The 24,528-nt window shown below is 43.1% G+C and overlaps 1 long non-coding RNA gene across 1 annotated transcript; it reads left to right on the forward strand.

The window, feature by feature from the left end:
- Positions 1-4,638: 4,638 nt before the first annotated feature.
- Positions 4,639-19,822, forward strand: LOC123453299. The gene is made up of 3 exons (XR_006632727.1): positions 4,639-4,805; positions 5,566-5,678; positions 19,685-19,822. It is a non-coding gene; the product is annotated as an uncharacterized LOC123453299 (long non-coding RNA).
- The last annotated feature ends 4,706 nt before the right edge of the window (positions 19,823-24,528 follow it).

The raw sequence follows: 24,528 nt of genomic DNA on the forward strand, positions 1-24,528 counted from the left end.
AGAGGGAGAGAATGGGCACTCCAGGGCCTTCAGTCACTCCATACGCATGTGCAATCTTGTGCATCTGGCTTATGTGGGTCTTGGGAGATCAAACATGGGTGCTTTGGTTTTGCAGGCAAACACCTTTACTGCTAAACCATCTCTCCAGCCCAACAGCAGCCTTTTAAAATTACTCATGTGTGTGTGTCCATGGGGACTCTATTCACATGTGTCTATCTGACAATGAACAGGCAACCTGAGAAAGAAACTCTTAAATGCTAGGGAACTGTCCTTCCATCTGGATGTCCACACCTTCATCTGATTCCCCCTTTAACGCCGCATTTTGCCCTCTCCCTTGGTGGGTAGCTATGTCCACCCTCTTCCCACACTGTACTATCAATGCCGCACCTGGGGACTCTCCGTTAGGTCCTCATTTGCCCCCACTGCTTTCTGGAAAGATGACTGAATTGGGGAAGACCTGCCTCCCTCTTTCCACCGTCTGCTGGGACCAAGGAGCCAGCACATATTCAGCCCTCTTAGCCCCTGTCCAGCATTGCTTTGTGCAAACTGCTTAGATAAGCAGTCAGGCTATTATTCACTGTGACCTGCCCCTAAATGTGCCTTGTGGCTATGAAAACATTTAAAGAGCCCCAGAGCCTCAAACTTTGGGAAATAGTTATCTTTTAATTCTTAACTCAGTATGTGTTGCTGCATAAATAAATGTTTTAAAGACTTCAATGAGGAAAGATATTTATTGAGGAAAAGTATTTATTGATCACATGTAGTTTTTTTTTTTTTAATTAACTTGTTGATTTGCAAGGAATGAGAGAGAGAGAGAGAAGGTGTGCAGGTCCTTTGCAAGCATACATCAGATTCATGTGCCATTTTGTGCATCTGGCTTTACAAGGGTGGTGGGGATTATTAGGCTCTGCAGGCAAACACCTTAACTACCAAGCCATCTCTCCAACCATGTATTTTTTAAAATTAATATTTCTTAGTTTCTATAAGAAGACTGGGTTCCATTATGACATCAATGAACCAAGTTCAAGAACAATGAAGAATAGAAGGAGAAACTGACAAGCATCTAATCTCTTATTTTTATTTATTTGACTGAGTGAGAGAGTGAGAAATAGAAAAAGGAAGATAGAAAGACAGAGAATGGGCATGCTAGAGCCTTCTGCTGCTGCAAACAAACTCCAGACACATGCACCACCTTGTGCATCTGGCTTACATGGGTACTGGGGAATTGAACATGAGTCCTTTAGCTTTGCAGGCAAGTGCCTTAACTGCTAAGCCATCTCTCCATCTCTCCATCTCTCCAGCTCTACTCTTTTATTTTACTGTAGTCTTGCCACTTCTAAACATGTGATTGTCTTCAATTTTAGGGGACATTAAAATATGAACAATGATTAGATATGCATGTTATCAAATTCATATACTAAAATTTGCAACACAATAAATCTGAAAATCTAGTAGTCACTTATTCAGATATGCTAGGCACACTTCTGTTTTCAGTGAGACAGTGGTGTAAAGTCCTTATCTATCCAAATAGCATCCTCTGTCCAGAATATAATTTCACCTTTGCCAAACGTCTATGCCACTCAAATTCCCATTACTTCCAGATCAGCTATGGTTTTGGTTTGCTAGGTTGGTACATTTTTCTTGAAGACAGTCTTTCACTTGGTCACCAAGGCTGACCTGGAACCTGCTAAATAGACTAGCTCACAGCAGTCTTCCTGCCTAGCCTCCTGCATGCTGGCATGGTGGACTGTGCCTTGCTGATTCTGATTTTATACCTTGCCAAACAGCTCTAGACTCAAGAAATGTTGAGATGAACCCATCAACACAGACCCAAAGGAGTCGTTGGATTGAAAATGTCCCCAACCCTGAAATGGGGGTAGAGTTAGTGTGACTGGACCTCTGAAGGTGAAAAGCACAGGAAAATTTGCACTTACTAGAAATTAAGGATGATTTGATTTCTTATCTCTCTTGCATAGTTCCCCAGATCTGTTTTTTTTCCTCCCTCCCCCCCCTCTGCAAACACCTAGGACCCCATCCAGGAGGGGGAGTCTTTCAATAGGATTTAAGCATTGTGGTTGATCAAGTCCAGGCCCCAGAACATGGTGCCAGGGATAACATCTTCCTGAGACAGTTCCTAGCCCTAATCAACCAGCTGGGCTGCTGGTTCACCTGAGCTTGAAGACATCCCATTATCATAAGGTCATAAATACCTTCACGAGGAAAGGGCATGCTCTCTGGCTACTTGGGAACTTCCAGCTGTGGGTGAGTTTTTCCCTCCACAGCTCAGGCCCAGTCCCAGCTGGGAGGAACCTTAGCCCTTACTCTCCGCATGGAATCCTTTAACCCCTCCAGCTCCCCACATGGCAGGAGCTCCTTGAACTTTTCTTTTCTCTTTTCCTTCCATGCTTTTTTTCCCCAGTCGCTTCATGAGGAGTGCCTTCCCTTGGCTCTGTACTTCTCTCAATGAATATAATAATTTAATAACTATCCTTCTCCGTCTTCTTTTTTATTTGATTCTTTGATTACAATTAGAAACCAACCTAAGGTTTGGAATTCAAGGACTTCCCTAGACCCTTAGCACTCGTTACACTCCTAACCTCAAATGTTTGTGATTAAGCTTCTTCCTTAGTCCTCAGCTGGTGGAGTCTTTAGGACGAAGAGCCTTGATGGAAGAGGCGAGTTGCTGGGGGAGAACCTTGGGACTGATTACTGAAGCTAACTGGGTGTTGAATGCCGGCTCACTTAGATGATTTCCTTTCTGTGGAGAGGTGGCCCTCCATGATGAAAATTTCCTTCATAACTATAAGCCTGAAACAAACCCTTTCCTTCCTTTCACAAGCTGCTTTTGTTTGGGTGCTTTGACTCAGCAACAAGGATATAAATGCTATACCTATCATAATCAATAGGACTCAGACTCTAGTGGTGAAGAAAGAGGTGAAGAAAGCATTACCAGAGGAAAAATAAGTGCCACATCAGAGTGAAATATTTCAGTTTTATTATGGATATATGTGTATATGGCTATCGATGGGTATGCATAGTAGAAAGATCTGTCCATAGATAGATCCAGAAATGTATACAACTCCAGTAACCAATCACACTGACGTCTTCCATAATAAAAATAAAAATGACACAGTAATTTGGGATTCCAGCATCTGCCATTAAACAGATCTGGACTGGAATCGGACACTTCCTCTCATTGGCTATGTAGTCTCAAAGAGATTTCTTAAGTCCTCTGAGCTGTGATTTTCATCTGTCAAATAAAGGTAATAGGGTCTACATTGAAGAATTATTAAAGTCCTTCACAGAAGAGAATCAAAAATTATTCATTCTTTTAATTTCCTTTCTTATTCTCAATACATCATTGTCCTTGAAAGAAGCGGGTGCTCACCAGACTTGAATATAGTGCTTTTAAATAGTAAAATTAAGTATAAAATGTGTGGAAGAAGAAGGACTCCGGGTAGGGAGTTCAGCATTGTAAACACACAGGTGTGCACACCCTGAACCCCAGCGGAAAGGAGCAAGCACTGAGAACACGCGGGAGTGCACACCCTGAACACAAGTGGCAGGCAGCCAGCACTGTGAACACGCGGGTGTGCGCACCCTGAACACCAGCGGAAAGGAGCGAGCACTGAGAACACGCGGGTGTGCGCACCCTGAATACCAGCGGAAAGTAGCGAGCACTGAGAACACGCGGGTGTGCGCACCCTGAATACCAGCGGAAAGTAGCGAGCACTGAGAACACGCGGGTGTGCGCACCCTGAATACCAGCGGAAAGTAGCGAGCACTGAGAACACGCGGGTGTGCGCACCCTGAATACCAGCGGAAAGGAGCGAGCACTGAGAACACGCGGGTGTGCGCACCCTGAACCCCAGCGGAAAGGAGCGAGCACTGAGAACACGCGGGTGTGCACACCCTGAACACCAGCGGAAAGTAGCGAGCACTGAGAACACGCGGGAGTGCGCACCCTGAATACCAGCGGCAGGTGGCGAGCACTGAGAACACGCGGGTGTGCACACCCTGAACCCCAGCGGAAAGGAGCGAGCACTGAGAACACGCGGGTGTGCACACCCTGAACCCCAGCGGAAAGTAGCGAGCACTGAGAACACGCGGGTGTGCGCACCCTGAACACCAGCGGCAGGTGGCGAGCACTGAGAACACGCGGGTGTGCACACCCTGAACCCCAGCGGAAAGGAGCGAGCACTGAGAACACGCGGGTGTGCGCACCCTGAACCCCAGCGGAAAGGAGCGAGCACTGAGAACACGCGGGTGTGCGCACCCTGAACCCCAGCGGAAAGGAGCGAGCACTGAGAACACGCGGGTGTGCGCACCCTGAACCCCAGCGGAAAGGAGCGAGCACTGAGAACACGCGGGTGTGCACACCCTGAACCCCAGCGGCAGGCAGCGAGGCAGAGGAAAGAGCTCCAGCTCTTTCGGAAGTTCCTGAATGCCTAGATATTTTTAGATTATTTCAAAATGTAAAGTAGACACATGCCAAAAGGCATAGAACAAACACCCAGAAATATTTTACTTTGATTTTACATGAGTTATTTTTACAGATCTGTCTTGCTGTGTGGATTTCATTGTGAATGAAATGAATCCCTGATACTGCTTCCATGGAAACCAGTTTCTCTGCGATTGGCTGTGCGGTATCCAGGCACTTCAACAATACCTCAGAAAGTACCAGCATGCGGTCCAGATTTAACAGGTGCGGAAAAAGCTACCACTCCCCTGGCACGTGTTATGCCACTTACCTTCACTAGAGCACAGGGACCCAGGCCCTTCTTCACATTTTCTCACCTTTAAAGGTATTTATGGGCTTGGTTTGGGGGGAGATATTTTTGTTTGGTTTTATTCTGGATTTTTTTTTTTTTTTTTTCTTGTTAGAACCCAACATACAGGAAATGGGAGATGGGAGTGGAGGAAGGGAGGGAAGACAAGGAGAAAAGAGCAGAAACCTTGAAGGCCTGGCAAGATAAATTCTTATCTTATTTGCAATTGATAGGACTCCCAATTGTTTCATTTCAAGATAGACTTGGTTTTGATGCTGGGTTGGAGTCCTGGGAGCAATCGAGTCTCCATAAAGATGCAGGGCACCCTCCCTGAGCCAGTCCCACCCCTAGACACGGGAGCCTAAATTTCCAGTCTTTGTCCAAGTGATCAAAGCACAGAAAACACAGACTCCGTGAAAGGGAAAGTATAAATTAGGAGATTTATTTTAGGGAGAGTTAGCAGTAGGAGGGAAGGCAAGCAGGAAAGCCTGGCTGGGAAGGGGGAGGGGAGATGGAGAAACTCTCCCTCATATCAAGGTGTCTTCAGGGCAGGAGATCACACAGAGCAGAAAAGCACCAGGCCAAGCTGGGGATGGGGAAGAGAGACAGAGAAGACCGCCTCACCTTGGGCTAAGAGAGCAGAAGGAGAGGGGTCAGGCAAGTAAGAGAGATCAGAAGAGTCATGAGGGGTCAGGAGCTTACAAAAGGGGCAAGAGCCCAGATGCTTACACACATACTTCCAGTCCACTATATGAATCAAACATCTAATTAGACTGCACCTTGTCACCAAACACAGGTGTGTAAAGAATGGACCTGGGTCAGCCCCTTGAATCCACAAACCAGTCGGGTCTACACCTGAGTCTAATAGGAAGGCTCACCCTAACTGGACATCCACTCTGTACAAAAGAGGTTAGTTAACCATGTGAGCCAAGCTCTCCTTTCCACCCCGTGGTCTTGTCTGAACACTGGTGTAAGTCTGTGACTCCCATTTCTACCCTGGCTGGGAAGTGGGGAGCACTTCTTTCAGCCTGTGTATTTTCCTGCTTGTATCCTACATGTGTCTGAAGTTGGGGTGCTTTCTCGCTTTATTATACGTGTAATTTTTCTTGGATTGCCTCAGTCCTTCACTATTTCTTAATCCCCTCCAGACATTTATGGGAAGGGAATCCTTTGGTTCTTCTGTTTTGCCTCCTCCAGAGCCCTTTGACCCCTTGGTCATTGTCTGTGATGGAGGTTCTCCTCATCTTCCCTCTCTCTTTCTAGCTGGGCAAGGAGAATTCTCCTCTGCCTTGAGTCTTACAGCCAGCTTCCTCTGTGGATCTTAATTCCCCTTAAAATAAACCTCATAATTCAGATTTATCCCCAAATAAACTTAATAATTCATAACTTTCCCCTCTCAGAGTCCATTTTATCAATTATTTGGTAAAGTAGGATAAGGACCTCAAAGTTGAGGTTCACAGGCCCTCCCTGAAACTCTAAATCTTGCATCATTTACATTGCCTGAGTACTTCAAAATGCTGTCAGAATATTTAAAGCTGGATTTACACCCTATTGTAAGCAAATCAGCCAGTTCACAGCATCAGTGGTACATAAGCTCAAACACATTAACAGCTACAAATAATAACATTCCATGCAGGTTCTTCCTTTTTAAGGTTTAGAGGTTTTATTAGATTGCAGATAGCACTTAAGAGCAGGAAGGAAGAAATAGCTCATGCCCAAGAGGGTCCCAGAAATGGGAAGTCCAGAGCTTATGAGAAGGAAGGAGGGGCTGGGGAGATGGCTTAATGGTTAAGGCATTTGCCTGCAAAGCCAAAGTATCCCCATTCGACTCTCCAGCACCCATGTAAGCCAGATGCACAAGGGGGTGCATGCGTCTGGAGTTTGCATGGCTGGAAGGAAAAGAGGACACAGAGAAATCCTGCCCATGAGAAGGCAGAGGTATGGTAAAGCCCACTGAGGGATGCCAATTGGGGGGGGGGGGGAGCGGATGTATCCATTCTGAATGGGGGCTGAGCTAACTATACACAATGCCAGGTTCAGGTTTGATCCTTCCAGGAATCTTAATTCTAGAAAACGGGAACTTCTTCCTAGGGAGTTTATGGAAAAGAGATCTCAGGAATTCGTCTGGGCAGCAAGAGATAAGTAGCTGTATTTTTCTGTGACCTCCAGTAAGGTGGAGCCTGCCAGGATCGGCTTAATGGAATATCTCTTTTGAGATTGAATTACTCAATTCCAACATGAGGATACAATTTGAAAGTGTAAACATGCATGTTTAGGTTAAAAATTTTCTAAGTGTTATGGGGTACATTGTTGACCTTGGTTCTTATATTTTAAGTGGCTATAGAGCATTTGGTATAAACAAGATAAAAATGGTATGATGGGGCTTATTGTGAGACTCTGAGTGGTGTGGAGAGGTGATTTTGCTCAGAACTCAGGAAGAAGATAGCTGTCCCTGGGTTGTTTCTATGTTAATCTGATACAAAGGTGAATAAGGTAGGTTTAAAGTACATACATAGAGCAGCATAACAGATACAATAAATTAATGTAAATTTATAAAAGACTGCAAGATTGAGACTGGGTGGTCAGGTAGCTCTTTTAGGTTGTTAGGGTGACTAGGCCGCTGAAAGTCATGTCTTTGGGCCTGTCCTGAGAGTGTGAATTTGCTAGAGATTGAAGGATGATCTGGATTCTTATCTCTTGCCTAAAGGAGATCTGTTTTTCCACAAACAACCTGGGTCCTTCCTTGGAGAAAAGTCTCTCCTAGGATGTAAATGTAGCCCTAACATTGTGGTTGGTTAAGTTCAATGCCCAGAATGGGCATCCTGGCTAGCCTCTTCCTGAGATAGCCTCTAGACCTGACCAATCAGCTGTCCCTCATCTCACCCGAGCTGGAAAGTAGGGCCCACCACCATAAAGTCATAAATATGTTTGCCAGGGTAGAATTAGCTCTTTGAGCTGCCTGGCCATTTGGGGACTTCCAGCTGCTGGTGAGTTCCCCTTGGCTCAGCCCAGGCCCAGCCAGGCGGAGCCCAGGGGAGAGCCCACAAGCACTTACTTACTTTCCACACGGACTCCTTCTCCATGGGGCAGGAGCTTTTTGAACTCCCTTTTCTGTCCTTTCCATGGTTTTCCCAGGCCCACCACGTGGGGTCTCAAGCCATATGGTATACATTCTCCTTTCCTTGGTTCTGTTCTTCTCTCAATAATTATCATAACTTTATTATGTCTCTTAGTCTTATTTTATTCAATTCCTTGCTTAAAATTAGACACAAACCTAGGGTTTAGGGTTCAAGGACTTTCCTGAATCCTAGCACCCAATTATAAGATCATATTAAGATAGGCTTATCTCTTGAGGCTTGTAAGAGTTTGGTGGATTTCTTTTTTCTAATTAATAGATATTTTATTGTCTCTTTTTTGCATGAAATATTTATGGTATATATTATTTTGTTTTGGATTTTGTTCTTTTGAAGCAGGTTCTCATTGTACCTCAGGTTGGTCTGGAATTGACTTTGTAGCTCAGGCTAGCCTCAATCTCATGGAAATTCTCCTGGGTCAACTTCCTGAGGGCTGGGATTAAAGGTGTGTACCACTGTGCCCAGCAATGTCTTATTTACAGAGGAAAACTGTGCATTTATCAGTTACTTCTTTGTTGGGAGCTAAGCTAACCAGCCACAGTGCCAGGTTCAGGCATAATCCTTCTGGGAATCTTTATTTATCTATATTTCTTATGTTTGGTTTTTCAAGGTAGGGTTGGACTCTAGTCCAGGCTGACCTGGAATACACTATGAGGTCTCAGGGTGGCTTCGAACTCATGGCAATCCTCCTACCTCTGCCTCCTGAGTGCTGGGATTAAAGGTTTGTGCCACCAGGCCTGGCTGGAATCTTTATTTATTGAGGTAGGATCTTACTCTAGCTCAGTGACCTGACACTCACTTTGCAACTCTAACACACAGTGATTGGCCTACTTGAGCCTCCAGAGTACTGGGATCAAATATATGCACCACCACACCAGACTCAAAAGTCTTAATTCTTGGAAAGGGGACAAGATACCAGACTAGAAATGGCTTGAGGGAGGAAAGGGCTTATTTTCAGCTTACACTTTTCTAGTTCATCGCCTTAACCATTCAGCCACAACTATGAGAATCAGCTTAGAGATTTGAGGGGAAGTCTGGCATGACAGGGAAAACATGGCAGTGATATGGAAAACTGGGGTGTATTTGAGATTGATGGAGCCCTTTTTAGCTTTTGGTTGGGTTTTCAACTGAAGAGTTAGGGTGTTAGACATGTTCACACAAAGCTTCTACTGAAGCAGTGGTCTCCAAGTTCTTGTCTCATGAATTCAGTGAGTGAAATGCATAGACCACAGAGGTGAGGTTTAGAAAGGTTTTATTATGGACCTTACAGAAGGAAAGAAGGCAGGGCTTCCATGCAGCAGGAAGGGTGCTGATTGGATTATTTACCTGGACTCTGATTGGGGATTCTTTTTCTTTTTAGATTTTTATTTTCATTTATTTATTTATTAGAGACAGAGAGAAAGAGAAAGAAAGAATGAGAGGGAGGGAGGGAGAATGGTTGCTCCTGAGCCTCTAGCCACTGTGAACAAACTCCAGACACATGTGCCACCATGTGTGTTTGGATTATGTGGGACCTGGAGAATTGAACCTGGCTCCTTAGGCTTCACAGGCATCTCTCCAACCGTGACTGGGGATTTTTATAGGAAGAATGCTTTGCTGGATAGGGGGATGAGCTGGTCAGTGCAGTTTCCATCTAGTTCCCATGCCACCTTGTAGTCTTTGTCATATCCATACCTCTGGTTTCCAAGTGAAGAAAACTCCTTTATGGAGAAAGAGATCAGCAGAAATCAAGCTCTTCGGGCACTTCTGGTCTCCTGCAAGGTGGAGGCTGCTGAGGACTCCTATAGGGAGGAAAATATAAGGAAAAGCCAGATCCCCTTTATAGGCTCAAAGACATTTCCCACTTTTAGCCAAGAGAAAGAAAAACTGTCCACTCCCAGGAGCCCACTAACCCTAAACTGTGTAGCCAGTTTCTTTCTCCTCTTGTTCATCAGCAGGAAGAGGAAGCCAGGATTACTTTGTCACTTAAGCAGGGATGAAGTGGAGAGGGATGGAAGAGGAAGCGGGGCCAGGCATTAAAGTCTCAAGGCCTGCCTTCCATGACACACTTTCCCCAGCAAGGCTCCACCACCGTCCTAACTAGCAGGGATTAACTACTCAAACACAGGAGTCCATGGAGGACATCTGTGTTTTCATTCAAACCATCATGATGTATTTCAAAAAAACCCATCAGTGCTTCCTACATGTTTCTTTATAAAAACACTCTGGGTGAATAATAAAGACCCTCACATTTTCAAGTATTACCTGCTCTCACTCCAGATTCATAGTTATCGTGAAAAGAAGGTATTAGATGCACAAGAATCTCATGGATAAGGACAACAAAAGCCAGGCGTCAGCCCACTTAGCCTGATGGCAAGGGAAATGAGAGTCTGAACTTGGAGAACCTGAGGTCCTTTGTGTCCCAACACACAGATTAGATGACACATTCCTGAACAATGGGAAGGTCTTTTGCTTTCCTTTTCTCTGGTCTTTTCTTTCTCTCTTCTTACTTTTGTTTTGTTTTAGAGACAGGATCTCATATAGCCTTCTTAGGCTAGCAGCCAGCTTGCTACTTGTCAAGGCTTACTTAGAGTTCCTTATCCTTCCAGCTCTGTCTCCCCGATTCTGAGACTTCAGGCATGTACCACCACCACATGCGCCTACAATGCTAAAGTCATTTCTGTTTGCTTGTGATTGTCACTGTTCAGTTGAAGAGGGAGAAGTATATCTGGCCAAGGTTTTAGAGAGCTATCTGCTGAGTGTGAAAGAGACTATTCAAGTTGCAAAGAAGCCTGTACCCCAGCGTGTTCTCAAGGGAAAACCATCTTGAGAGGCAGGTACTCCTGGGAATAGTTCAAGGACTAGCAACTTTACATATGTATGACTGGATATATATATATATATATATATATATATATATATATATATATATATATATATATTTATGACAGCCAAAGCTGGTGTGCTTTTGTCACAGTTACAGTCTAGGAACAGAGATTTGATGTTTTTTTCTTTAGTCTATAGAGGTGATTTTTCTTCAAAAGAGCGTGTGGGGTGTCTGGGGGGTGGTACCAGAGGAGAACACCTTCCAGTGCTACTATGAATTTATAAGAAGTTTTGAGATAACCTGAATGAAAGGAATCTGCGTGCTCTGTGGGGAAATGACGTACACATCTTTCTGAAGAGATCTTAATTAAGGAAAGTCCTCATTCCCTGCCTGGCCAAGGGCTGAGGTTTGGCCGGGAGAGGGCTTTCCTGCTTAATTTCAGGAGGATCTTTGCTGGGCTTGAGAGCGGGGCTGCTGTGGATCTGACAGGAGTGGCTCCCTCCCTGGGATGTCTTAAAGGGCAGCAAAAGTTCACGTGCCTCCATCTCTCCTCAAGCGGCCTAGCTTCCCTTGGAAATGTTTGTGATTACATGTGGGAAGCCATGCTGGCTTTATCAGGCTTTACTGTGTCAGCTACTGTGGGAAGCCATGCTGGCTTTATCAGGCTTTGCTGTGTCAGCTACTGTGGGAAGCCATGCTGGCTTTATCAGGCTTTGCTGTGTCAGCTTGTTTACTGCTTTTGTATCCTAATTGTCTGTGCATGAGCACATGATGTTATCCTAACATGGCTGCTCACCTATCCCGATTGGGTGATGCATAGTCAACTGATGAGACTTAAGCCAATCAGACGACACTGCACAATCATCTGACCACTAGTATATAAGCTTGGGGCTCTGTAGGGTCAGGGTCCTTCTCTCTTTCAGTCTGGAGCTCCCAATAAAGTGTGCTTGAGAAGAATCCTGTTGTTGTTGTTCTTCCTGCTGGCGGGAGGGGCGCAACAAGTGGTGCCGAAACCCGGGAACTTGTCAACAAACGGCCAATTGAGAGGACCCCTGAGGATACTTCCGAGGGAGGATTCAGAACTCAACACATGGAGCGGCGGTACCGGTAAGTTCCCCTGGTGCTATATGATAAGTTTTGGCCTGTAACTGATCTCTAAGTAACATACATAAGGTTGCAAAATGGGACAACACCACTCCACCTTTTTGGAGCCACTTCAGGAAGTACTAACACAACGTAGACTTAAGATTTCAGATAAAACTCTTAAAGGGTTTTTGGAAGAAGTGGCTATGATAGCGCCTTGGTTTGAGCTGACTGGAGGTTTAAATTTGACCTGCTGGGATAAATTAGGCAGAGACATTGACCGTGAGTCAGAAACGCGAAAGTTGCGCGCAGGTACACAGCCCTTATGGCGTTTGGTGCGATCCTGTTTGGAGGACAAACATTGTGAAGAAGTGATCAGGGAAGGTCAACGCATATTAGCACATCATCAAGATAGTATGTCAGAGTCTGAAGAAAGTAAAAGGGGAAAACAAAAAAAGGTTAAAATAAAAGGAGAACCTAGGTTTCAAATAGAACAGAATAAAAGTGCACAGAATAAAAATGAATCACAAAAGGAAGGGCCAAATTCAGGTCCTAAGTTATATCCAGATTTAATGGAACTTGCAAATTTATATATAGAAAGTTCTAGTGAATCTGAGGGAGAAGAATTAACTCCAGAGGAAGAACAGGATTTTGAGGAAGTAGAGACTGAATGTGGTCGGGAGTGTTCTAGACCCAGACAAGATGGCGTCTTTGCTTCTCCTCCAGCTTATGCTTCTATGAGTAAAAGATGTAAACAACAAGATGGCCGACTTCCGTTTGGGGCACGTCCTTCATCCGGATGTAGTCTGATAAAACCAGATACTTGGAAAAGGCTGGCTAGTGCTTATCCAGTCTTTGAGGATCCTAATACCAATAATAGATATCATGAAGCTATAGGATATAAGGATGTACTTGAAAATGTCTGGAAAGGCCCGGATCCAGTTATAGCCAGATCCAGGGGAGCTGTTTGTGTTTTTCCACAGGGCCAAGCTGATCCTATCTGGGTGCCAGAGCGGTTGACTCGAATCATGCGTCATGAGACAACAAGGAATGACAACCTCCGTATTACTACTGATGATCCTGAGCCTGTTCCTGCCGATGATGATAAAGGGAATTTAGATGCAGTTTTGGGCTGTGGCCAGAACATGGCCTGTCCCTATGCCAGTTCATTCATATTCTAGTGTCTTACCTACTCTATTTTCCACATCTTGCCAAGGGGAAATGCCTTGCATCAGGGATCCTATGCAAACACCAACAATTTATAATCAAACTTCTTTTCATCTGAATGGCACTTTGTGTTTTTTCCAGGGTAATAAGAACCTAGCTCCCCCATGTATTGTATTACAAAAACAAAATCTTAGTGCTTGGCAGGACCCATTAGAAAAGTCTAAAGTTGATATGAGTATAATACTTGCAACTTTAACTCAGATTACTAAGAAAAAACAAAATGGGTCAGGAGAGGGAGGTAATGTTACAAATGTTAATATTACCACATTATTGATACAGAGTGAAGTGACTGTCCCTTCTAGACAGCCCAATCTTAAGATATATGCTAGTAATGTAAAAGGTGCTCCCTGGTGTGAACCTAATTATGCATTTCCTCCGATTTTTACTCCATGTCAGAGTTCAGATAAAATCCAGAAACAGATCTTACAGGGATTTCAAATGACCCCTCCATTAAGGCATTACCAATTTAAAAGTAAAGGAGATGATACTCTTAGTAATAGTGCTGGTTGGCCCTGGTATAAATGGCTTCTGTCCAATGAGGCCGGTGCAATGGCAGATGTGTCAGCTTTAGCAGGATTATTGGGAACTAAACATGCATTATGGAATGTTTCAGCAGTTAGAGTTAATATAAATGATAAAATTTATATTAAAGACATAAATAAAAATCACCAATGGATTAATAGTAGCTTCAATCCAGCCTCAATTTGTGTACAAGCTCCATTCTTTTTTCTGACAGCAAATGTTAGCACTAACATCTCTTTGATAGATTGTAGAAATATCACATGTTGGCTTGCAGAGTGCTGGAATGCTAGAGTTAATCTAGCTTTAATAGTAAAATTACCTACTTTTGTCCCCATTCCAGTAGAGGCGGATCCAAATACCTTTCCTTTAGTAGGACTTATTCGTCATAAAAGAGATTTTGGTATTACTGCAGCAATCATTTCCGCCATCGTCATTTCAGCTGCAGCAGCAACTACTGCTGCTATTGCCATGACATCTCAGGCCCAAACTGTGGAAGTTGTTAATAATATAGTAGAAAAGACTTCTACAGCATTAGAAACACAAGAAGCAATTAATACACACCTTCTTGCTGGTATTCATCTAGTCAATCAAAGAGTAGATTTGGTGCAGAATCAAGTAGAGGAATTATATAAAATAATACAACTTGGATGTGTGTCTCAGTATCAACATTTGTGTATTACTCCTTTGCAATTTAATTTTACTGCTTCTTTTAATCAGAGTCGCAAGCTAGCTGAATTTTTGGCAGGAAACTGGACGCGTGAAGGAGAGCAGCTATCTCGGAAGTTACTGTTCCAGATTGTACAGCTGAATGGAACTCATTTGGAGCCAATCTCTTTGGGAGATTTTACTTCTTGGTTATCTTCTGCATTTTCTTTCTTTAAGGAATGGGTGGGGGTGGCTATGTTTGGAGCAGCCCTTTTGTGTGGTATGGTGTTCTGTCTCTGGCTTATCTGTCGAATCAGACGACAACGTCACCAGGATAACATAAAGATTGTTCAGGCACTTACAGCTTTGGATCAAGGAGCATCTCCACAAGTGTGGCTGGCAAGCCTGCAAAATGGTTAGTTCCACCCTGCTTACTGTAAGGCCTTTGCACACCAAGTGACCTTGTTGTCATTGCACCTTGGAAGGCTTACATTCCTGCATGAGCAGCCTTTGCACCCTGAAGGAATTTTTCCATTGCACTCGGGAAGGTGCTGAAGCAGGCTTTTGGTCTTGGGCTCTACCCTTGATCGGACTGGCCATCATGAGGGCTGGTCCTGGATCGGGTATCCTGAGGTTCAAAACAATTTTTAAAGGGGGAACTGTGGGAAGCCATGCTGGCTTTATCAGGCTTTACTGTGTCAGCTACTGTGGGAAGCCATGCTGGCTTTATCAGGCTTTGCTGTGTCAGCTTGTTTACTGCTTTTGTATCCTAATTGTCTGTGCATGAGCACATGATGTTATCCTAACATGGCTGCTCACCTATCCCGATTGGGTGATGCATAGTCAACTGATGAGACTTAAGCCAATCAGACGACACTGCACAATCATCTGACCACTAGTATATAAGCTTGGGGCTCTGTAGGGTCAGGGTCCTTCTCTCTTTCAGTCTGGAGCTCCCAATAAAGTGTGCTTGAGAAGAATCCTGTTGTTGTTGTTCTTCCTGCTGGCGGGAGGGGCGCAACAATTACAGACGCTGTGTCGGGCAAAGGCTCTGCCTCCTGGGGAGGGGCAGGGGCTGGCAAACAAGACTATGCTTTACCTGATCTTGACACTAAAACCCTTTCTGAATATATGCAGAAGAGTGATCCAGGCAGCTCTCAGCCAGAGCAGAGCCTGTGTCAGAGATGAAGGATGGATACCTTTAGAGTGAGGAAATCTGAGGCCAGAGGCTTTTCCCTCGGAAGACTGGGCAGTAGGGATGGGCATTATTTACTCACGGATTTCTGTGACTAAAATACCTGACAGAGGCGATGTAAGCAAGGAAAGGTTTGTTGTGCTTCATGATTTCAGAGTGTCAGTACCTCACAGTGGGGCAGGCCCCCCCACCATATCATCACAGCGGCAGTATGAGTTGGGGACTGTTCACACCAGGAATCAGACAGCAATGGAACCAGGAGTTTGGCTTCACACCTTCCAAGGCTGACACTTCTACCAGCTGGGGGAGGGGCATCTAAGGATTCGATGGCTTCCCCAAGTAGTCCCCCGCCAACCCCCAGGCTGAAGAACAACCAATGAAAACATGAGCCTGTGGGGGGGGGACATATCAGATTCAGATCACCACAGAATGCTGTCATAAAACACAGACAGAAGACGCTACACTTGCTGACTACAGGCGGATCAGAAAAGGGCAGGTAGAGGGTGAGGTCTGTTTCACAGTTTTGTTCAAGGTTGGTTCCACCTTTTAGTCTAACAAGATAATAAGCTTATGAAGAAAGAAACCAGGTATTTAAACACTCCTGACCTTTTCCAATTAGATTGTACAACAATTTATAATAACATTTTTGGCTTCCTGACTCAACATCCCACGGATATAGCTGGATTCTTATGTCTTCTACTTAGTGGCTTCTTTTTGCTCCTGACACTCCCAAATGTCTTTGGTTTCCAAAGGAAAGCATTTATGTAATCTCAGTACCAAAGTGTCTTCATCTTGCTCTAATCTTGTGCTCCAAACTCATATTAAATTTTGTTCTTTGAAGCCAAATGTTCACTTGTATTCAAGTCATCATAACTCAATCCCAGCTCCGTTCATTTCTGCATTCACCAAATATTTGTTAAAAGTTTGTTAGGTATAAGATATAATTCCAAGTCCTGGCAACATAATGATGACCCAAATAATGTGTCTAATCTTTCAAAGGCCACTGGATCATTAGTGCTAGGGATCTGACTTCAGCTTGGAATAACTCAAGGCCCATCCCAACAGGAATCCAGTCTCTTTGGAAGCGCTCTTCTCTCCACTTTCCTTGCCACCTCTGAGCTCCACAAATCCACTGCAGACCAGAACCCATCTCCATGCCAAGAGGAATTGGACTTGGTAGGGTTTTTGGAGAGAACAAAAATTAATTTGAAAATATTGAGCAGGTGTCTATTTGTTCCCTGGGTTTTCCCTCATTGTCCTCCCAGAAGCAAGGTGGGACATTGTGTAGAAGAGAGAGTCATGTTATGCACCTTGGGGTTCTAGCCAGAAAGAAGGGTTGTCCTCTGTAAGATGTAAGATTGTTCTGAGCTTTTTTTTTTTTTGTGGTGCTTGCTTCCCAGGGTCTTGAAATTGGACAAGGAGAGTTTTGGGTGATATGAGTTTTGACTTGGGATGTTTAGATCCTGAGGATAGTAAATTTGGAGAATTGAAGAATATATATTAGAGGTGTTACCTCTCCACCAAGGCAGTCAGCAGCAGAGTAAGTTCCTGAGTGTTTATGTATTTGCGATCTGTGGTATTTTTTTTTTCCCAGTGGAATTTTACAATTAAGAAAATGATGGACATGTACATGTGCATAATAGCACACAAAGATAGCACATACATACACGCAAACATGTGTGCAAGAGGAAGAAAGAATGAGTAAATTAATGAATGACTATGAAGGCTGGGCATGGTGGCACATGAATATAATCCCAGTACTAAGGAGGAGGAAGGTGGAGGCAGGAGGATCAGGAGTTCAAGGTCATTCTTAGCTACGTAAAAGCCTGGACTAAATGAGACCCTGTCTCAAAGAGCAATTAAATACATAAATAGACAAATAAACAAACAAGCAACTATAAAAAAGAGAAGAACACCATCAATAGGTTGAAGCCCTCTCAGAAGCCGTCTTCCTCCTCACTATTTGATGGTGGACTTTCCCTCTACCTGATCTAGTGTTTTGTTTTCATTATAAGTCAGTTATATACTGGAATGGGCTTTGTTGTGACATTTCAAAAATATATGTATATTGAGCACTTGGATTGAGTTTATCCCATTATCCTCTCTTGCTCCCCTCCATCCTCTTTTCATCTTTACAATAGGTCTCCTTCCATTTTGTTTCTTTTTTTCCTCTGAATTCCATTTAGGAGAGAAAATATGTGATAATTGTCTTCATAAATCTGACTTACTGTGCTTTGTATGATGATCTCCAGGTCATCTATTTTCGTGCAAATGACATGACTTCATTTTTATTTCTAACTATAGTAGTTTGAATTAGCTGCCCCCCATAAACTCCTATAGTTTTGTTTGTTTGGGTTTTTTTTTTTTTTTTGCGGTAGATTCTCACTCTAGAGCCCAGACTGACCTGGAACTCACTCTGTAGTCCCAGGTTGGCCTCAAACTAATAGCAATCCTCCTACCTCTGCCTTCCAAGTGTCACAACGAGCTACCTCTCCTCTGTTTTGAATGCTTGGTTCCGAGCTGTTGGCAATGAGGGAGGTGGAGCCTTTCTAGAGGAGGTGAGCTTGGAGGGGTGGGTTTAGGTGTGTTAGAGCCAGTTCACCCTTGTCAGAGTCCCATTCACCGTCCTACTGCTGTTTTCTATCTGCTGTGGTAGGGAGGTAGGGAGGTGATGCCCAACCTTGGGTCACACCATGCTTTCCCCAGCTATCATGAAGCTTCACCTTGGGACTGTAAGACAAAATACAAACCTGTCCTTCCATCAGCTGCTCTTAGTCTGGTGCTTTGTCCTAGCAATGAAATGGTAACTATAATGACTAATATTCCATCATATATATATATGTAATTTTCACATTCTCTTTATTCATCTGCTGATGAACACATATACTGATTCCATAACTTGGCTATTGTGAATAATTCTTAAATAAACACAGGTATGTAATTATTTCTTTAGCATACTGACTGTATTTCCTTTGAATATATACCCAAGAGTGATATAACTGAATAATAACTTAGCTGTTTTTTTTAAATTTTTAAATTATACTGTGTTTTTATTTAAAAAATATTTTTATTAGTTATTTATTAAAGACAGAAAAGGAGAGGGAGAGAGACGAGAATGGGCATGCCAGGATCTCTAGCTACTACAGACGAACTCCAGATGCATGTGCCCCCTGTGCATCTGGCTAACGTGGGACCTGGAAAATCACCTTAGCCGCTAAGCCGTCTCTCCAGCCCCATAGCTCTGGTTTTTAATGTTTTTTAAGGAACATCCCTACTGAGTTCCAAAGTGGTTGAACTAATTTATATTCCCACCATTGGTGTACAAAGGTTTCTTTTTCTCTTCATCCTCAATGACGTTGTTGATATCTGGATGATAGTCATTTTTACTACAGTGAGAAGGAATCTGAGTGCATTTTTGGTTTACATTTATTGGATGACTAGAGACTTGGAATATTTTTTCATGTATTTATTGGCCATTTATACTTCTTTATCTGAAAAGTATTTGTTGGATCCATTGCTCATTTATTAATCAGATTATTTGTTGTTTTGGGGTTTATTCTTTGGTCAGTGGAATAAGAGGTTGAACCAAGTGTCATACACATGTTCTGTCATTGAGCTAACATCTTCATCTTTTATTTTACTTTGAAACAGGTTCTCACTACATTGCCCAGTCTTGTACTTGTGATCCTTTTCCTTCAGTTTCCTAAGTAGCTGAGGTTATAGGCATGAATAACTATGCCTAGCTTGAGTTCTTCTTAGATTATGGATATTAATCTGCTGTCAGTGTAGAAGCTGGCAAAGACTTTCTCCCATTCGGTAGGTTTTCTCTTCACTCTGACCATTTTATTCTCTTGCTGGCCAGAAGATGTCTTTTCTTCAATTATGTTCTTGGTGTCTTTGTTGAGAATAAGATAACTGAAGCTGCCTGGGCTTATTTCCGGGTCTTCTACTCTATTCCACTAGTCTGCGTGTCTGATTTGATGCCACTACCATGCTGTTTTGTTACCACGGCTCCACAGCATAGCTGAAGTCAGGTATTATGTTATCTCCAGCATTTGTCTTTTTGCTCAGAATCGCCTTGGGTATTTGGGATTTTTTTTTTTTTTGTACTTCCATATCAATTTTAGGGTAGTTTTTTTTTTTTTTAATTTCTGTGGAAAATGTTCTGATGGTTAGTCAACACTGTCAATTTAACTGGATTTAGCATCACCACAGAAATGTACTCTGCATCTGTCTATGTGACCGTTTCCAGGAACATTTAACTGATGAAGACCAACTCTGAACGTGGGTGTCACTATTCTAGGGACTGGAGTCCTGGACTGAATACCAAGGAGAAAGCTACCTGAGCTCCAGCAGTCATCACTCTCTGCTCCCCCCCGTGGGGTGCAATGTGACCAGCTGCCTCTCATTCCTGCCACCAGGCCTTCCCCATGATGATGGACTACCCCCTCAAACTGTGAGTAAAAAACTTCCTTCATTTCTTAAGTTGCTGTTGTTGGGTGTTTTGTTACAGCAATGAGAAAGGTGACTACTACAAAATGTCACTGGAATTTTGACAGGGAAACCATTAGACCTCTGGACACTTTTTTTTTTTTTAAATAATATGGTCATTCTGACAGTATAAGTCCTCCTGATCCATGAGCATGTGAGGTAAAGGTCTTACCTAGAACTGTATTTTATATACTTTTGAGATTGTTGTGAATGGAATTGTCTTCCTGGTTCTTTTCAGTGAATTCATTCATTTCTGCTGTATAGAAAAACCATTGATTTTGGTTTTTCTATACTGATTTTGTACTTCATTACTTATCCTAAAGTGTTTATTGGATCAAAATGTTTTCTGGTAGACTCTTTAGTTCTTTTAAGTATAGAATCATACCATCTGCAAATAGGGATAATGCAATTTCTTCCTATTCAACTGTCATTTCTTTTCTTTCCCTTGTCCTGTTTCTCTTGTGAAGATTTTGAGCACTGTGTTGAATATGAGTGATGAGCGTAGGCACTCTTCTCTTGTTCTTTTTTTTTTTCAGAGAAACTCCTTTGAGTGTTTTCCATTTAGTTTAATGCTGGCTATTGGCTCGTTGCATATAGCTGACTGGGATTGTGTTGAGGTATGATTCTCTTATTTCTAATTTCTTCAGGGCTTTTTTTTTTTTTCCATAAAGGGATGCTAAATTTTGCCAAAGGCCTTTCCTGCATCTTACTCAAAAGCTCATGTGATTTTTGCTCTTGGTTCCACTTATGTACTACAGTTATGAATTTACATGCGTCAAACCAGAATGCATTCCTACAATGGACCTGATTTGATCATGGTGTTTTTTTTCTTTTCACTGTGTGGGTAGAGTCAGCGTGTGAACATTTTGTGAAGGATGTTCGCGTCCATGCACCAGGGGAATGCCTGTACTCTTCACTTTGCATTGTGTTCAAGCCTGATTTTGCTATCACAGCAATTCTAGCTTCTTAGAAAAATCTGCAAGTGTTCACTTCCTTTCTATTTTGTGGACTATTCCGAGAAGCGTTGGTCTCAGGTCTCCTTTGGAGGTCTGGTGGGCACCGGACTTGTCTAGTCTTGGGGCTTCTTTCGCAGGAATCTCTGCAGCCTCAGTTGTTTCATTCATTCCAGACCTGCTTCTGTTTTTTTTTTTTTTCCATCTTCTTGGTTTAACTTTGGTAGGACATATATTTTTTTATTAGAAATGTATCTATTTTGTTGAGATTTTCCAATTTTTTAAGTTTACATTTCAAAATATTCCCTAATGTTCTTCTGGATTTCAGAGATTATCTGTTATAATATTCCCCTTTGCCCCTCTCATTTTATTAATTTGAGTCTTCTCTCTCTCTCTCTCCCTCTTTGATTAATGTTGGTAATGGCTTGTTACTCTTGTGTATATTTTCCCTTTTTTGTTGATATATTTTTTGAGACAGGGTTTTATATAACTAAGGCTGGCCTCTAACTGGCTATGTAGCTGGGCTTGATCCTCCTATCTCCACTTCTGTGTGCTTGGATTTCAAGGGTATAGCAGTAAACCCTATCTTGTTTATATTTTTAAAGCCTTTGTTTTATTGATCCTTTGTATTTTTCTTTTGGTTCCTTCTTACCCTCCCTTCTTCCCTTCCTCTTTCTCTTCTGTCTCCTTCCTTCCTTCTCCCTCCCTCCACCTCTTCCTTCCTTCTTCCTGCTTCTTCTTTCTTTCTTTCTTAGACACGGTCTTGCTGTGCAGTCCTGGCTGTTTTGGAATGCATGATTTAGGTCATTGTGGCCCAGAACTCATGATGTTCTCCTGCTCAGATTCTGAATGCTGGGATAACAAGTGTTTGTCTCCATACCTGTCTCAGCTCTAGTCTTTATTGTTTCTTTCCTTATAGTAATTTAGGGTTTGGATTAATCTTACTTTTGTGTTGTTGTTGTTTTAAAGACTCCTTGAGGGGCATAATTAGGTTGTTTATTTGACATATTTCTGATTTTCTATGTAGGAACTCATAGCTATAAATGTCCCTCATTGAACAGCCTTTGTTGTACCCCAAAGGTTCTGATAAGTTGTGTTGGAATTTTCATTTCATTTTAGAAAAAAATTAAGTCCCCCCATTCATATTTTAATGTATATTTTTTATTGACAATTTACAGACAATATACCATGATAATTCCCTCCCCTCCCCCACTTTCCCCTTCACAAGCCCGCTCTTCATTACATCCCCTCCCTCTCTAAATTAGTCTCTCTTTTATTATGATGCCATTGTCTTTTCCTCCAGTTATGAGGATCTTGTGAAGCTATTGTTAGGCGCTGCAAGATTGTGGCTATCAAGGCTAGTTTCTCTCTGGACCCTTGCATTGTAAGGAGTCCTATCCTGCCTTTAGCTCTTACATTCTTTTTGCCACCTCTGCTGCAATGGATACTGAGCCTTCTAGCACTAAAACATCTCTATCTTACCCTCCGAGTCCCACCCCCCTCACCTACTTTTTACATTGGTGACCCACTGGTCATTCAAAAATCATATTGGTCAGTCTGCAGGCTGGAGACCCAGGATGGAAGGGTGTAGTTCCCTTAAGTATCACATAGACCATGTCACCTATCCATATGTGAGGCGTAAACTTGTAACAAGACTGGAAACCCACGCCAAGAGTTATGCAAGGCTAGAGCTGGTTATAGGAAAAAACTGGGGCCAGGGATTTCCAAGGCTGCTGGGACTTGCTCCTTCCCAGTCAGTTATGGGAAGGAGAGGGGCCTGCTCCAATGCAGATTGCAGGACCCCAATGAGGTTGAGAGGAAGGAATTACAGGAGGAAAGGAAGGATCTTTTATCTTCACAAGAAAGTAAAGCCCATTTAGTAGGCAAAATGACAGGATTTCTCTACAGATGGAGTCATTAATTTGCCAGCTCATCTTTCCCTCCTCTGACTGGGTTTGCTTCATGCACTTGGCATTGTTATCATTTCCTGTTTAATGTCTAGCTCCTGATCTTGAAATAGATCTTTTTGTTCCTCTGCCTCTCCTCATCCCCAGTAGCACATTGCCTGTGAAGCAGACTTACCAACTACGCCTTAAATGAGAGAAAGTAATTCAAGTGATATGGTGGACCAGGACTTTTGTAACTGTATCCAAGCCAGACACTTTTTTTTATCTCCTTCTCCTACTCCTCTATATAAACCTCTGTTCCAGTCAGCCATAACTTCTGAGCTGGCTATTGCAAGAATTTCCCTTGAATATTTCTGTGGTGCCTTTCCTGTTCTGGCATCCCTGAGGAGCCTGCATTTCCCCTCCCATCAAGCCTGAAGTCCACCAGCCCTGCCTGACAAGTCCCCTTTTCAGCACTTCAGCTGAAAAGCCTTTACACACCAGCACATGGCATGTTGGCATTGCTTCTAAATCTTATTTTTCTGTATCACCTATTGGCAAGTGAACATATCATATCATCCCTGTATAGTTTACACTGCTGAGGTAGTTTGAAGATATGTATGCCCCAAGACTCAGGTGTTTTATGAAGGCTTGTCTCCAGTCGTCTGGCTGGAGGAGGTGTCACTGGGTTCCTGGGGTCCAGCCCTAGGTGCGTGTTTGGGGGTGGATCTGATTTCCAGCCCAAAGATATGCAGAGAAGTCTGAGCTCTCTCTGGTGGGGGTCCCTCCTGCTTGCTTGAAGCTTGGTGCTTGCTGCTTTTGGTTTTCGCAGGCTATTTGGCTGTTGCTGTCTGCTTGGATGCAGCTTCTGTCATTGATGGAACTCCCCCAACCAACCAAAAACAGCTCATGGCAGGAAAGGGTTTATTTCAGCATACAGCACTGAGGGGATGTTTTAAAGGATGTAGCCTTAGAGATAAGGAAGACTGTCACGGGAAGAGACCAGAGCCCACCACTTTCCCCTCCCCCAGGATCTGTCAGCTTGAAGTAACTCCCTCCCTTCCCTAACCTGTGCCTGATTGGGATGTTCATCCCAGCATCATGAAGCTGTCCACAACAACTGCTATATGAGTAACCACTGAAAGAGATTGCTCTTTGATTTTCTTCAGTTGGATTGTAAATTCTTTGGAGAACAAGAATGATGAGCAAGTCTTTGTTTATGGATTGAATTTATTCTTTTCAGTTTTATTTTTATTTTCAGTCTTAAGACAGTCACCCCACGTAGGCTAGTTAACAACTTCCAAACATTCACATTAATACACTCTCTTCAGTGGATATGTCTGCTTTTCATATCCATTCACTCAGTCAGTCTGTCAGTCATTTTGTGTTTTGAGACAGAATCTCAGGCTAAACTTGAACTTGTAGCAATCCTCCTGCCTTAGCTTCCCAAGTGTTGAAATTATAGCATAAGCCACCACACTGGCTTGCCTTTAACTTTTAAATTGAAAGGATATTACAAATGATTAAAAGGAATAGGCCAAGACATATTTTTGTTTGTTTGTTTGTTTCAAAGGATACAGAGATATGGATAAGGAAATCTGGCACTCAGAGAGACCAGAGTCCACCTTACTGTCCTCTGTAGAGAACAGCCTGTATAGAATTGCAACTGGTCCCGGGTGATGAGGCTGCGTCCCCTTCTCTGCCCTGTGGAAATGGTGCCCATGGTCATCTGAAAGTGGTGTTTTGGAAAACAGTATTGAGAGGACGTGAGAAGAGGAGATGGAGAGCTACTGTGGTTTTTAACAAGCTGTGGTGTG

Source organism: Jaculus jaculus, chromosome 11 (genome assembly GCF_020740685.1).
Source record: "Jaculus jaculus isolate mJacJac1 chromosome 11, mJacJac1.mat.Y.cur, whole genome shotgun sequence".
Taxonomy (NCBI): Eukaryota; Metazoa; Chordata; class Mammalia; order Rodentia; family Dipodidae; genus Jaculus; species Jaculus jaculus.